At 43.3% G+C, this 13,612-nt stretch overlaps 1 long non-coding RNA gene across 2 annotated transcripts in view; it reads left to right on the top strand.

The window, feature by feature from the left end:
• Window positions 1-13,612, top strand: part of LOC124711782 — a 70,424-nt gene that overhangs the window by 49,242 nt on the left and 7,570 nt on the right. The window contains exon 2 of one of the 2 annotated variants that reach the window (XR_007005518.1): window positions 10,881-10,913. This is a non-coding gene — a long non-coding RNA (uncharacterized LOC124711782). Of the gene's footprint in view, window positions 1-10,581; window positions 10,914-13,612 lie in introns of those variants that run through there. The other variant, XR_007005517.1, reaches the window with a different exon arrangement.

The following is a 13,612-nucleotide window of genomic DNA, read 5'->3' as shown; positions in this document are numbered from 1 at the left end:
AATTCGACTATATTCCATTATTCTCGTTTTGCTTTTGCTTATGTCCATCTTGTATCTTCCATTGACTTATGGCTTGCCATAACTGTAACACTGTTAGTCAACTGTGCCGAACTGTGATTTCTACCTTTCTCAGATACTGTATTTATGCGAATCTAATGCACACCTTTTTGTTTACCATATGCAGTAATCAAAACTGGGTTGTGCATAAGAATCGTCGGTGTATTACATTCGAGTACCAACCTGAATCCGTCGTTCAGGGACAAGATCATTGAAATTTACGTATGGTTCCTTACATCTCTATGCATTGTTGTAATTTTCAGCTTACGTTTTTGTTGGGCTATTACTGCGTAGTGTGTTCGTATTAGGTAGTCACGAAATGGAAGGCAAGCACGGAAGAATATCGTATAATACTACTATAGAGCATAAAGTAATTCCTTATGCTTAAAAATACGGTAACAGGAGGGCGGGACGAGAGTTCGATGTAGCTGAGAGTAACGTTTGCTTTTCGAAGAATTAGAAATTGGCATTATTTGCAACTACCAGTACTAGAAAGAAATTCACTGGTCCTCACAGTGGAAGACATCCTGACGTTGAACCAATATTTTTGGAATTCGTCCGTGGAAGGAGGAAAAATGGACAATCTGTAAACTAATTACGCCATAAGAAACAAAGCAAAAGGAGGTGGCTGCAGTTCCTAATATACCGAGGTGAGAGTTTCAGGCTAGTCGTGGATGGGTTGATCGCTTTATGAAAGGGGCGGGCTTATCTCTACGATGCCGTACAACAAAAGCTTCCACAAGATTTTGAGGGGGAAAAAATCAAGAATTTCAGCTCTATGTCACCACACTTCGGCAACGAAGGAATGTTTCGATGAGCCAAACAGGCGACTTTGTTGATACGCCAATTTGGTTTAATATGCCACATGATTACACGACTGATGAAAGGGGACAAAAGACGTTACATCAAAGCATCGTGGTGTGAAAAACAGCACGTAGCTATAACGCTGGCAGTCACAGCAGATGGGCGAAAACTTCCTCCTCTCTTAATCTACAAGCGGAAAACAAGTCCCAAGGCTTCTAAAAATGAAAAGCTGTTCCCTGTTGACGTCATTGTTCGAAATAAAGAGAAGGGACACGTGACAAATTCTAACGCTTGACTAGCTGCGAAGCGTATGAGAACTCCAAACTACAATTAATGCTATGTCTATACGCATTTCGTGGTCATCTTGCTGATGACGTAAAAAAGAAGATGCACAGTCTAGGCAGTGATCTGTTATTATTCCTGGAGGAATGACTTTTGTGTTAAAACCATTGAACGTTAGTGTAAGTAAAGTTTTCTGAGGTTACTTTCAGGAAGAGTGCAAGACATGGTTTTGCGAACCAAACTGTAAACTGACTCCGATACGGAAAATTAAGATTGCTGCACCCCACATTATTACACGCTTGATTTCGGCCTCATGGAGAAAAATCGAAGCACCAATGATAGTAGAATCATTCGAGAAATGCTGCATTTTATATACTCTGGACGATCATGAAAATGGTGTGCTCTGGAACGAGGACGACGGGGGAAAGAGTAAATGAAACTGCTTCTGATGTAGAATCCTCCGAGAATACCGGAAATGATGACATTAGTGGATAATGATGAGTAACGACCGTGATTTATGATCTATTTATTTGTATGTCATGTAGGTAATCAATTTAGGACATATTTTTTAATAATGACTGTGTCACTTAAGAATGGGTGGTGGCTTAAAATTGTTGTTTTGATGCTTCATGTATACATCCACTGACGTGTAAATAAACGGAGCCTACTAGTGATAAGCCAACAAACTCTTTGTTTACAACTTTAACTAGGGGGGTGCATTACATTCCACGGTGCATTAGACTGGCGTAAGTACAGTATACTGATAATGGCGTCCTGTATTCCGGGCATAGTCTCTCGGACTAGTTTGCCTACTGACATGGGGTGCAGTCGGGTTACGCTCGGAATTACTCGGAGCTTGAGAGTTCTCTTGAGTGAATACATATTAGTGGGCGTCGTGTCGATTCCCAATTTCGTTATTTTTGTGTATTCTTGCGGTATGTTGCTTCTACAAGTTATCAAAACTCCTAGGATTGGTACATTGACTTTTTCCTTAACCCCCAAACTGTCTCGATGTTTTTGATCGTCAGTGTTGACAGTTGTTTTTACACTGACAAAAAGATTGGTTTCTCGTACACGTGCTACAACAGAGTTAGTGCTCTCAATGTTGGTTACTTTAAGCTGCGACTTATTGTTGGCCCTGACGCCATTTCCTTAGTTAACAGTTTTCTTACCACGGTATATGTAAGCACCTGTTTCGGGTCCACTGCTAGCCCACCTCGTTTCTTCGGTATTACACGTCAGTGTGCAAATGTTCACTGTCTTCATCCACATCTGTTCCCACACTGACATCTTTCAGTCCTGTATTGTCCTGGTGAACATAACACTCATTTATATCGTTCAAAATAATGTTGCCCATCGCTGATAACACATTGTCTTCTGTAACTATGTTTAGCACTAGTCTTCCAATGTCAGTTTCCATGACGCAGTAGTCGTAAGACCTAAAACACCCTCACAGTTACAGATGGCTTCCTTAGTGTATCGGAATACCAGTATTTACACTGACGAAGAGTATTCAGCTCCTCTAGTGACAAGCCAGGAAATACCACAAACGCAAACACTGAGAAGTATGCCGGAGCACTTTCATGCTCCGACGTCGTCACAATAGATTGTAGGCACAGACGTGAAAATACACTACTGGCCATTAAAATTGCTACACCACGAGGATGACGTGCTACAGAAGCGAAATTTAACCGACACGAAGAATGTGGTGTCACCGCCAGACACCACACTTGCTAGGTGGTAGCCTTTAAATCGGCCGCGGTCCGGTAGTATACGTCGGACTCGCGTGTCGCCACTATCAGTGATTGCAGACCGAGCGCCACCACACGGCAGGTCTAGAGAGACTCCCTAGTACTCGACCCAGTTATACAGCCGACTTTGCTAGCGATGGTTCACTGACTACAGACGCTCTCATTTGTAGAGACGACAGTTTAGCATAGCCTTCACCTACGTCATTTGCTACGACCTAGCAAGGCGCCAGATTCAGTTACTATGTCTTCTGAACAGATAATATTGTGACTCATGTACTGTCAAAAGCGACGTTCATCATTAATGGACTAAAGTTAAGTATCAAACTAATTACGTCCGCTTTCTGAATTCTAATTCCTTATCATGTTCCAGACCTCACGTCAGTATAGTCCTTCCCTTTTCACGCCAGCCTGCGTGAGCTAAAACGGGTGCATTTCGGCCTCTACTAGTAACTCGGTGTTGGCTCTTCTGCCAACACAACAAAGAAGATGCTGTGATATGCAAATTATTAGCTTTTCAGAGCATTCATACAAGGTTGGCGCCGGTGGCGACACCTACATCGTGCTGTCATGAGGAAAGTTTCCAACCGATTTCTCATACACAAACAGCTGCTGACCGGCGTAGCCTGGTGAAACGTTGTTGTGATGCCTCGTGTAAGGAGGAGAAATGCGTACCATCACGTTTATGACTTTGATAAAGGTCGGATTGTAGCCTATCGCGATTGCGGTTTATCGTATCGCGACATTGCTGCTCGCGTCGGTCAAGATCCAATGGCTGTTAGCAGAATACGGAATCGGTGGGTTCAGGAGGGTAATATGGAACGCCGTGCTGGATCTCAATGGCCTCGTATCACTAGTAGTCGAGATGATTGGCATCTTCTCCGCATCGCTGTAACGCATCATGCAGCCACGTCTCGATCCCTGAGTCCACAGATGGGGACGTTTGCAAGACAACAACCACCTGCACAAACAGTTCGACGACTTTTGCAGCAGCATGGACTATCAGCTTGGAGACCATGGCTGAGGTTACCCTTGACGCTGCATCACAGACAGTAGCGCCTGCGATGGTAACCTCAACGACGAACCTGGGTGCACGAATGGCAAAATGTCATTTTTTCAGATGAATCCAGGTTCTGTTTACAGCATCATGATGGTCGCATCTGTGTTTGGCGCACATTGGTGAACGCACATTGGAAGCTTGTATTTGTCATCACCATACTGGCGTATCACCCGGCGTGATGGTATGGGGTGCCATTGGTTACACGTCTCGGTCACCTCTTGTTTGCATTAACGGCACTTTGAACAGTGGACGTTACATTTCAGATGTGTTACAACCCGTGGCTCTACCCTTCATTCGATTCCCACGAAACCCTACATTTCAGCAGGATAATGCACGACCGCATGTTGCAGGTCCTGTACGGGCCTTTCTGGATACAGAAAATGTTCGACTGGTGCCCTGGCCAGCACATTCTCCAAATCTCTCACCAATTGAAAACGTCAGGTCAGTGGTGGCCGAGCAACTGGCTCGTCACAATATGCCAGTCACTACTCTTGATGGAATGTGGTGTCGTGTTGAAGCTGCATGGGCAGCTGTACCTGTACACGCCATCCAAGCTCTGTTTGACTCAATGCCCAGGCATATCAAGGCTGTTATTACGGCCAGAGGTGGTTGTTCTGGGTACTGATTTCTCAGGATCTCTGCACCCAAATTACGTGAAAATGTAATCACATGTAAGTTCTAGTATAATATATTTGTCCAATGAATACCCGTTTATCATCTGCATTTCTTCTTGGTGTAGCAATTTTAATGGCCAGTAGTGTATAAAAGCTCTGTACTTTACTATCGTATACATCCGGTCGCTGCATGAAAGATCCATGCGTAAAAGATGGAAAGTTGCTCAGGTCACAGGAAGGAAGTAAGAGTAATCCGACAGATTACAGACCCGTAACACTGACGTCGATTTGAAGTAGGATTTTATAACATGTACTGCATTCGAAAATCCGCCTCAGTAGCTGAGTGGAGGCCAGCACAGTAGCTCAGCGTGTTTGGTCAGAGAGCTACCTGCCCATTGTAATAAAAATATTGAGTGATCGGATCAACGAACAACCTGAACGAGTGTCATCGGACGTCCGCCACGAACAAATTCAACGAACAATACAGAACAAAATAAGGTCAAAGAAAAAAAGTAGTGGCCAGCGCGGCCGAATGCTGTGCAAAGGGGCCCGGGTTCGATTCCCTGCTGCGCAAGTCGCTGAAGTGGCGTCAAATCAAAAGACTTGCACCAGGTGACCAATCTTCCCGGCAGGAGGCCTTAGCCACACGATATTTCATTTCATTTCCGTTCCAACATTATGAATTACCTTGAGGAAAACGATCTGTCAGAACAAATGCAGGAAATACCATTCTTGACAAGCACAACTAGATCTTTATTCTCATGAAATAGTGAGTGCTATCGACAGGGAGCCTCAAGTTGTTTATATGTTCCTAGATTCCCAAATGGCTTTTGACACAGTTCCTCACAAGCTGTTTTTAAACAAATTGCATGCCTGTAGAGTATCGTATCTGTTCTGTGACTGGATCCATCATTTATTATCAAAAATATCACAATTCGTAGTAATTGAAGGAAAGTTATCGAGTAAAACAGAAGTGATAACTGGCATCACCCAAGGAGGTCCTACTGGCCATCTGCTGTTCCTCATCTATATAAAAGGATTGAGAGACGATCTCAGCAGCCGTCTTAGATTGTTTGCAAATTGTGCTTCATTTAGCGTCTAATAAAGTAATCAGAAGATCAAAACTATTTGCAAAGTGATTTATACAAGATATGTGTATGCTGAAAAAAGTGGCAATTGATCCTAAATAAAGAAAAGTGTGAGGTCATCCACATGACTACCAAAATGAATCTGTTAAATTTTGGATGTATGAATTCAACTACGGGTCTAGGAATTGCAATTATGAAAAACTTAAATTGGAATGAACATATAGACAATGTAGTGGGGAAGGCAAACCAAAAACTGTGTTTTATTGGCAGAACACTTAGAAGACGAAACAGGTCTAGTAAAGAGGCTGCATACACTGCACCTGTCCACTTCCTGTTCGAATATTGCTTTGCAGTATTGGATCCGTACTAGATAGCACTGATGGAGGATATTGAAAAAGTTAAAACAAGGGAACCTCATTTCGTATTATAGCAAAGTAGGGGAGAGAGTGTCATGGATATGATATTCGAGAGTAGTAGGAGAAGGGTGGCGTCAGTGCATTTGGTTAATGCGGGTTGTCTAAATCAGGGGCAAGGATGCACTCAGGGGCAAACTGATTGTTCTCCTATGACTAACAGGTCATTAACCTACTGTTCTGCTAACAGGCTCCTTCCTCTTGATTCACAGGCCCTTAACCTATTGTTTGCCGGCACCTCCACCGAGCCCTCCCCAAAAACCCTCAGGAAACCCCCAACCCATCCCCTCCCCCTCGCTGATGCAGGTACACTTTTAGCTCCCAGTTATTCGAATAGCCTCCTCTCATTCTTATCAATTGACTGACTACTTAATTAAATTTATCAATTAATTAACCTCTCCCCCTCTGGTAAACCCCCACATCCCTCCTTCCCCCTCTCCCTGCTCCACCCACAGCTGGAAATTGATGGCTCTGCGGCGGAGAGAAATGATCTCATAACAGGAAATTCAAGGGTATATTCTTTATTTATAAGAAATTCTGTTTGCGGGGTTGGATTTCTCTTGCTCATTGTTCTCTGCTGTTTGGGAACATGCAGGTCTTGTAGGAAGTATTTCATCAAATGCTTTCCTCATTTTTTTCCAATCGTGCAAGGAATACTGTCATGAAACACCTATGACATGTAATTACACTGGTAAAAATTTTTCAAGCGCGAAGCATGAAGCATCCACTGGACCACGCAGAATGCCACCGCACGCACTGCCAGGAGTCAGGGTGCACTGGCAGCCCCTGCAAACGCGGCCATCAGCTGCCGAGCCACATGCAGGAGTCCATTCATGACCCGCAAGCATGAGGCTGTGGCATCCCTTTCACGCTTGACACCTGAGAAATTCCTGTCGAAACAAGTGTTTTCCTAGCCACCAAAGCTGATGCATGGCTTTCATAGCTGTGGGTCCAGTACCGATCGAGATGTTTGCATAGAGGCTCACCCTCGCAGGATGCAGCTAACAGGTTGTCAGTGTTACACTGACGTCACACGTCTATGTAAATAACAGCCAAGTCTCCCTCTGGATGTACTCTAGAAATCTGATGCAATGTATTCACAAAACATTTACGAAAATATCCCAGAATAACACAGGTTGCATTGTTGCTAGAGATCCTTACGGGATAGCCCATTCGTCATGCATTATGCTGTACTGCCTTCGACATACATCTCAGAAATGGTAAAAATTCTCACCACTAAAAGTTTTCATCTTGTCTGTGCATGGTTGCGAAAACACCATTTATCATAAGAGCATTCTTGTTATTTGGGAAGAGAGCACTGTCTAAGCACAGATGGGAAATTAAGATGTGGATTTAACTTAATAATTAAAAATCAAATTGGACACTATTAAAACTACGTCTAACAAAAATAAGGAAAGAGTTGTTTTCTGTATCTAAAAGTGTATGCTAAAGTTAATAAAGACTTAGTACAAGAATATCTGCTTCTCTTGTTTGCTAATCTACCAAAAATCCTAAGATATTTCCTAAATACAATGATCTGTGGGCATGAATTCAGATGTGGAAAGTGGGTAGCTGAAGACCTTGAAAAGTTGTTGAAACTAGGTAGCTGAAATTATACTGAGCCCCTTTTCGTACCTATATGAAGAATTTAGCTGTCAGTGCAATATGGCGACCGGTAGAAAATAGGTTTGCCACTGAATGTCTCGTCTGCAGAAGAGAATGGCAAACAGTGCTGCCATGCCGGCAGTAATTTGGCGGTTGAATTCAGGAAGAGCTAACCAGAATGCTCCATTCATTCACAAGAATTCCTTTGTGCTGGGACACAATAGCCTCTACAGACTGGTTCAAACAAGATGGGAGCAAGGTATCTACTTAAAGTTCAGAGAGTAATGTGATGTCTTGTTTGTTCAAGTGTTCAAAGACAGGATGAAGCATACCATCCGTCCCTGGCAGGATTGTGGCATTAGGACATCTCCACTGTAGGTCAGAGCTTCGAATTCTGTTTGTGAAATTGTTCTGAATTTCCCATCTTTGCTTAGACAGTGCTCTCTTCCCAAACAACAAGAATGCGTTTATAATAAACGGAGTTTTCGCAACTACGCACAGCCGTAATGAAGGCTTTTAGTGGTGAGAACGTTTACCATGTCTGAGACGTATTTTGAAGGCAGGACAGCGTAACACATGATGAACAGGCTGTCCCACTAGGATCGGTAGAAAGAATGCAACTTGTGTTATTCTGGGATATTTTCATAAGCAGAGGGAGACTTGGCTGTTATTTACATAGACATGTGACATCAGTATAACACTGTCAGCCTTTTAGCTGCACCTACAAGGGTGAGCCGCACCTATGAGAGCTATGCGTCAGCCATGGTGGGTAGGAAAGCAATTGCTTCGACAGGGATTTCTCATGTGTCAAGTATAAAAGGGCTGCCACCATCTCATGCTTGTGGGACCTAAACAGACACCTGCACATGGCCCGGCAGCTGATAGCCACATCGTTGCTTTGTGGGGCTGCCAGTACACCCTGACTCCTGGCAGTGCGTGTGGTGGCGTTGCGTGCAGTCCAGTGGAGAGCACATGGTTCGTGTTTGAAAGATTTTTACCAGTATAATTACATGTCATAAGTGTTTGATGACGACATTCCTCGCACAATCGGAATAAAAAAAGTAAATCAATCAATGTGATTACTCCAGAATGAGATTTTCACTCTGCAGTGGAGTGTGCGCTGATATGAAACTTCCTGGTAGATTAAAACTGTGTGCCAGACCGAGACTCGAACTCGGGAGTTCGAGTCTCGGTCCGGCACACAGTTTTAATCTGCCAGAAAGTTTCAATGTGATTACTTCTTGCACGGCCTGCATCTTTCCTAACAGCAGAGAACAACGAACGAGAGAAATCCAACCGCACAAACTGAATTTTTTATAAATAAACAATATACCTTTGAATTTCCTGTTATGAGCTCCTTCCTCTCCATCGCAGAGCCACCAATTTTCAGGTAGGGAAAGGGTGGGGAGGGGGGGGGGGGCTGGAGGGATGGGGATGTTTACCAGAGAGGTAGGACTAATTGATCAGTTTAACTAAGTAGTCAATGATATTGAGAAGAATGAGAGGGGATTATTGGTTCAAAAATGGCTCTGAGCACTATGGGACTCAAGAGGGGATTATTCAAATAACTCAGAGCTGCAAGTGTACCTACATCAGTGAGGGGAGGGGGTGGGTTGGAGGTTTCCTGAAGGCTCAGAGGGGAGGAGAAGGAGAGGGAGAGGTGGGGAACAATCTGTTAAGGAACTGTCAATCAAAAGGAAGGATCATGTTAGCAAAACAATAGGTTAATGACCTGTCACCACAACAGGTTGACCCTGAGTGCCTACTAGCCCCTGATGTAGGCAACCCACACGAACAAAATGCACAGACACGGCCCTTGGCCTACAACTTTTGAGTTGGGGTGACAACCAGTAAAACAATGGCATTTTTCATTGCAGTGAAAATTTCCCATGACATTTCAATAAACTGTGTTCTGCTCCGAGTGCAAGAATATTTTGTGAACACCCACACTGATAGGGAGAAATGATCATTGTAATAAAATAAGGACGTCAGAGCTTGCACAGAAAGATTGAAATGTTTGTTTTTACCATGTGCTGTTAGTGAGTGGAACGGTAGAGAAATAGTGTGAAGGAGGTTCGATGAACCATCTGTCATGCACCTCAGTGTGAATTGGAGAGCAGTTATATAGATATATATGTCGGATATCATTTGAGGTGAATGGAGGGTTAAGGTTCTAGCAAACAATGATAGTTTACTTCTTCTTTTCTGCTTAGTGAAGAAAGTGTTCCGACTCTAAATATCGTTCAGTCGACCAAACTTCAGTCTATAGTCTTCCTTCCTTGAAGCAACAATGCAAGGATCGTTGATATTGCGCATCCCTGAAAGTGCTGTCCAAATAATCAATCTCCCTTATTTATTTCCACGCATCGGAAAAAGAGATACTGACTGGGATTCATTTCACATGTGGCGAAGTATCAGATGCTAAGGGGAACTGTTCCTACAAAAACTGTTGAATAAAGAAATAGAGACACTTAACCTAAGTCCCACTGACTGCTGTGGCTTGAATTGTTACCTTGAATAAAATAAATATTTGTCTCCAAGATCAAATCTTTTCCCAAACTGGTTCCTCTGAGGCTACTGACAAAAATTTATTTAAAATAACGTTTGTCTGGGGGAGATGAACAAGTCACATAAGACTCATCCCTGGGGAAATGAGATCTACATAAATGTTAATTATTTTGCCATAGGTATCTTAGGATGTAGGTAGGTGCTTGAATATACAAATATACAGTATGCTGAACTGTTTATAGATTTTTCTCATGCACAGTATTGATGTGTCTCACATATAGGCCAACTTCTATAGCTTTTACAATTAAATTTTACTTTCATTTTCAAATCTTCTGTTAATTACTAAATGCCCTTAATATATGTAAACGTTTATAAATCGGAAGGGATGATGGTTAAGGTACAGCTGGAAGGGTGGTTTGAGTTTTGTACTTGACAAAACAGTTGGAGGTGTGGAAGTCCTTCCCAGTGTATGAACAGGCGCTGACAAGAGAGGTGGCAGCCTCTTTGCTGCAGGAGCTCCTCATAACACAGACGGCAGACAGCAGAAGCAGATAGCAGGGCCGTACAGAACAAGGCTGGCCACAAGGCCTGCTCACACACACAGTGACACGGAAATACTTGTCGCACCCACTGCAACACACTCTGACTGTCTTGTGCTTACTGCAGTATACAGTCTAATATTTAAACTTCTCATGTTTCAGGTTCCTCTGGTGGACCTGTATCGTCCTGGATCGGTAAGACCCATTTTAGCTTTTTACTTTTACTTTACATTATCCATAGATATTTCTAAGTACTTTGCCTGGTCACAGGTAAAGTACATTTCTTTTGATTACATTCCTTTCATCATCAAAATTAAACGAGTATGTGGACTTACTCTGGGGCCCCAAGTCCCTGACTGTACCAGATGTCAAAGAAATGATGATATGTCCCAGGATGATGTAGGCTTTAGGACTCCAGAATGTGGTTAGGCCACTACTGGGAAGGGATATCTTCTTCACATACATTTGCAGCAATCCTTGTGTATGTGCTGTATCATACGAATTTGTCTAGTGCAGAGGGTTGTAATGAAGCTGTGTAGAGTGTAGAGGTGACTTTGTGTCCTTGATGGTGAAAGAGGAAGTGACAGCAGATATCACAGCTAACTTATTCTTCTCCAGTATCAAACCAGAGGGCAATAAACATGAGGTCACAATATGACCAACGAACCACAACTGACACTTTTGTACCCAGTAATTCAACATGTCTCTGCAGAATGCCTGGGCATTGAAACCAGGGCGCAGACATATAGTTTGGTGACCAAAGAGTATGTCTGAACATCAGTCTGATGGAAACCTATGGAAACATCTTGTATCATTAGGAATTATACGGAAAAGTCATAGACTGAACGCCTACACATCTTGTTCATCGCTACAGCCGCAGAGGCTGGTTCCAAAGGCGTGTCAAAATTCTCTGAATCTTCATGTATGTAACGTCTATATAGGCAACATTTATAAAATTATTAACAGCTTTTTGCCTTTTTGGCCCCGGTTTATTTTCCAGAGAAACACAAATACGTCATACAGTTTTATTTGGAATGAAAAGCTCCTACGTGGAAATGAGCTATACAGATCTCTACCTGCCCTGTGGTCCTCCAGCCCACTGCTGGATGGAGTGTCATTGTATCTTTAAAAACAATGCTTCGTCTAACAGAGAGAAGGTTCTGTGAAGTCGAACTGCTACCACAACTGGAGTAGATCAGCTGGAGTTTTCTCCAAGACATAGACATCTCGCTCGATGCTCTCCCAGGTGTACTTAATAGGACCAGTGTCATATGATATGAAAACTTACACAAGTGGCCTCATGTGTGTGGAGTGTTCCTCAAAGCATTCACACTTAACTGACAAAAGTAATGAATTGGACTCCTGAAACTACAAGTGAACACTGGGCGCTAAAGGTGGTGAAACAGATTTACGCAGTTATAATCAAACAGTATGTTAAGGTACTGATGGCCGGGAGAAGATGATAGCAGTGCATCAAACACCTCTTTTCATCCTGCGTACTGAACATGTGGCTTGAACGAATTTGATCACTGCCAATGGTGTGCACCAACTTATATCGTGACACGTTACTCCTGATGTGTATTTTCCAAGCTTATAGGGCAAATATTCTTCCAATCTCCAACACTTCGACCACTGTCGGCAATTCAGAGTACACTACACACCTCTCGATAAGATAGTTGGGACTGAACGAGCTGGTGCTGTGGTCAGACACTGGACTTGCATTTGACAATACAGAAGTTCCAGCTCCATCCCTCACAAACCTGTCTTGGGGTTTCCGTGATGTCCCTAAATAGCTTACGGTAAATTTCTAGATGATTCCCTCAGAAAGAAAGCAACCAGTTTCCTTACCTGTCCATCCCCATCCTTTCCCAATCCAGCCTTGTGTCCAACCTGCAGCACTCTTGGCATCAAGGGGACATAGAACCATAACATTTTTCTTGTGCCCACAGCAATTTCAGTGCTTGTTTTGTGCAGCGAGTGTAGGTACACATGTGGAGCGATGAATTGTCTGTCACAGGGATATGGCAATATGGCTGTTGGCAGGATGCTGTCGTCCAGCATTAAAATGGGTAATAGTCGCTGCATTATTATCCATCAATCCACAGTCACAAGCCACGACAGTTGACAATAACAAATTACAGTATAAATACAGTGTTCACATGTCGACGAAAGGCTGTAGAGGTAGTGATTTTCCTTGAATCGGTGCTGTGTCCTCACAACATTGGCTAAATGGTGACATATGTACTGATATCACAGATCCTATGCCATGTATGCTCTTCTGTTCAGTGTATCCCAACCATGGGTGCCAAGTCGAGTGGTATGATTTATTTTGCTGTGTCCAGAGAGTAAGTTTGAATGGAGTGTCATTCTGTGGACCCAAAGTGGCAGACAGCCCATATATGTGACTGCTGTTAGTGCCACTGTGGTCGAGCTAGTATCAAGCATGTATGGTGGTATAATGAGTCAGCTGCAACTAGAGGAACCAGCAATGTCTTCCAGCACGATCACCAATTTTTAAGAGGCGAACAAGCCTACAGAGAAGAACCAGTGGCCAAAATGTCATGGTGGCCAATGTGTCCATATTGTGGGGCGGACCTGAAGATGTTGGAGTTACTGGGCAGCTACATGGAGACGAATGTGCAGGTTCTGGGCAGAATTGTTCCTGAGGGCCTCAAAAATTTGATGCACTACACTTCTGTCACCTGAATGTCACAACAGTCTGTGAGGGGCATGGCCACTGTGTGGACATAACAACTTGGTGGAGTGGTTGGTGCCTGTTCACAGCCAGATGGACAGTGATCCCAGTTGAGGCAGAGAACCTGGCTTCGGCATATCAAGAGGAGCACTAACTGAGAACTTTTGCAGCTGACAGTTGCATGCTGGTGACTTTATGG

Source organism: Schistocerca piceifrons, chromosome 8 (genome assembly GCF_021461385.2).
Source record: "Schistocerca piceifrons isolate TAMUIC-IGC-003096 chromosome 8, iqSchPice1.1, whole genome shotgun sequence".
Lineage (NCBI taxonomy): Eukaryota > Metazoa > Arthropoda > Insecta > Orthoptera > Acrididae > Schistocerca > Schistocerca piceifrons.
This window is presented reverse-complemented; position numbering and strand designations above follow the sequence as displayed.